Genomic DNA, 3,203 nt, shown 5'->3' on the forward strand with positions numbered 1-3,203 from the left:
GGCTGGCTCTTCTCTGGCTATGTTTCATGCAGAAATGAACATCTGCATAATTAGGACATTAATTTCAAAGACCTTTCCATCACTGAGAGCAAATGTTTTAACGTAAGACAAACCACTCACATTTTGTACAGTGATGCTGTTATTATTTTAAAATCTGGCACAGTTGAAAATTTATATTAAAGTAATAAATTTGTAACCCAGGCTTACAAAAAGGCAGAACACATTTTTAACACTGCCATCTCTGTTTGCTTGGTAAAGACTCATGAGCCTCTCATCCCCGCAGTTTGAAATACAGTATTGATAAAGTGTCTTTCATTGTTCTGTCTAGTCTTAACTATAATTTTATGCTTTTCCTCTCTTCGTATTTAATATATAAGACAAGAAGCTCTGGTGGTGTAGCCTATAGGAAATTGCACTGCTTACCCAAAGGTAATGCCTCTGTGGTGGTTTGAATCCATCAGGGCTCTTGGAGGTAAAAGATGGGCAATCTCTTCTCATTCACAGCCTCCAAAACTCACTAGAGGGTCAGCTAAGAGTACATTCCAACTCAACAGCAATGAGCTTGAATTTGAGAATTTTTGAGACCCAATTTTCTCTATGTAGAATCAGTAGAATTTCTCGTCAGCAACAAAAAAACCACAGAAAATGAAACTAAGAAAGCAATACCGGGGTCAGCTGACCAGTACAAGGCCCGGGTTTGATGCAGGCCGCTCGCCTTGGCTTTAGGGTTCGTGGCACCATGGTGAGTCAGTCGCAGGGCATTCAGCAGCTGCTGCAGGTGGAGAAGCGCGCTGCTGGGAAGGTGAGAAGGTGTTGGAGGCCCGCAAGCAGAAGAGCCTGAGGCTGGAGCAGGCCAACGGAGCGCAGGCTGAAATGCAACAGTTCCGCCTGCAGAGGAAGAAAAAGTTCAAGGCCAAGGAAGCTGCGCCTCTGGGATCCCATGGAGATCCAGGAAATGACTCTCCTCCAGACCTACTTCCAGCAGAGCAGAGATGATGTCCTGGATGATCTCCTGAGCTTTGTGTGTGACATCCGGCCCGAAATCCATGAAAACTACCGCTTAAATGGATAGGAGAGGAAGAGACACCAGTTCTATGGATTGGCATTTTAGATGCTGGGACATGGAATAAGATTTAGCAAAGCTCTCTTCTTGTGATAAAACATTAAATTATTTCTGTATATTATAAATTCCTTTAATTTTTGGAGAATAGCAAAACCTAGTACTTTGTATAGATTTAGAACTTATCCAAAGATTTCATCTTTTTACCTCATATTTCTTAAACGTAACAATTTTCTTGGGCTTTTTAGCTGTAGTTAGCATATATCTAGTAAAAGAAAAACAATTCTTCAAAGAAAGAAATGGGTTAAGTACTTAACGTCCCTAAAGCTTTCTTGAAGGTTGGGGACTTTATTGATGAAAAAGTGTTAAATAGGTTTTTTTTTGTAACTTGTTTGAATAGCAGCCAGCCTTAAAATAATCCTTTCTGTTAGAAAAATGAATAGAAGTTTTCTCTGCTATCCAAAAGTAGAGCCTTCTTGTCACACCTTTACTAAACCAAAGTGAAATGAAGGTGCAGTTAACATTCATTTATGTGGGAAAATTTATTAAACATTCCTGACCCCCAAAATAAGTTACCAAATAATACATAAAGCTGAAAAAAAGTTAACGTCCACACAGTTCAGAACTGATGGCTCAGTGTTGAAATGCTGAGTGTAGTGACCACGGAAGGAGCTTGGTAACACTAAATGGTTGGTGTGCACCGTTGTGAGAACAAATGCCTGGATGCTAGTTTTACTCTTTTTGCCTTTTTCTGTAAAAGCAAAAATCCCTTTTAAATTTACTTCAGTTCATGAAAACAGGTACTAAAGCAGGCCCTTTGTTAAGTGAGGTGACTGGCATACAGTGAACTTTCAGAAAGCAGTGCATACTTGTAGTCGTCTCGCTGGAGCTGCTCTTGAGTTTCTTGTAGAAGTTACTAGATAGTAGAATATGGAAACATTATTTGTTATTACTTAATGTACTGGTAATCAGTTGAAAGTAAAGATTCTTTATCATGAAAAAAAAATACCATTTACAATAGCCAATCACAAACTGAGATAATCGGAAATGAACCTAACTAGAAAGAGATATATGTTAAGGAAATTATAACTGAAATAGGAATGAAAAGAGCACATTTGTGTTCATAGCAGCATTATCCATAATAGCAAGAAAAGGGAAACAGCCCAAATACCCATAAGTAAATGAATGGATGAAAATATTTTGGCACATTCATACAATGAAATACTATGCAGCACTAAAAAAACAATGATTTCATAAAATACTGTATGACATGGGAGAGTCTAGACAGTATTATTAGAAATAACTCAGTCTCATAAGGACAAATACTTCATAAAACCATTATTATAAAAATGGGAGGATGACTACTAAGGTGTGTATAAATGTCCAAAAGGAAAGGGGACATTACTGAAATAGTAGAATTTAGTGGGTGGATGGGGGTGGGTGTGAAGGAATAGGAAAGAATCAATGGGGATTGAAAAGATGGAGCAATAATAGGCATAAATCAATAGTAATTAATTATATCAAATATAGTGTATATGAGTTTTTATGTGAAATACAATGTAAATGAAAGATTGAATAAAACACAATGTACATGAATGAAACACATTGTAAACAAATTATTGTATGCAAATCAACACAAAAATTTTAAACAGTTGGAATCTACCCAGTGGCAATAAGTTTGGTTTTTACCAGTTTTATTCTCTTTCTCCTCCTCCCTTTTTCTTGTACTCTGAATTCTGTAGGGATATATTTTTACCATTTACTGACTGTGCCAGTCTTTCATGCCCCAGAGACTGAGTTTGTTTTCCTTGGCCTCAAATACCGTCCTCCTCTTCACTCCCCAACTTCCGAGGACGCTTTCCTCTGGCCCTCTAGTCACTGTCTCCTCAGTTATTACACCGACTGTGTAGTGTCGTACCATAGGTTGGGAAACTTTTTATTTAAGTCCAAGTAGTAATTATTTGGCAATTTTTGTATGTAAGTGAATGAGCATTAAAGTATTCAAGATAACTTTATGTGTGTAAGTAAAAACATTAAAAAAACCAATAAAAATATAAAAACATAAGTATCCGGCTGGGTTTGACTGCAGCCTGTAGCTTGCTTACCATTCCATTAGAAACATTTCCCCTTCATTAACAGGGCA

At 37.4% G+C, this 3,203-nt stretch overlaps 1 pseudogene; it reads left to right on the forward strand.

Moving 5' to 3' along the window:
* Window positions 1-739: 739 nt before the first annotated feature.
* Window positions 740-1,072, forward strand: LOC102868656 (annotated as a pseudogene).
* The last annotated feature ends 2,131 nt before the right edge of the window (window positions 1,073-3,203 follow it).

The sequence above is a fragment of the Elephantulus edwardii genome, unplaced genomic scaffold (genome assembly GCF_000299155.1).
Source record: "Elephantulus edwardii isolate Elephantulus edwardi_28Jun2011 unplaced genomic scaffold, EleEdw1.0 scaffold00427, whole genome shotgun sequence".
NCBI lineage: Eukaryota > Metazoa > Chordata > Mammalia > Macroscelidea > Macroscelididae > Elephantulus > Elephantulus edwardii.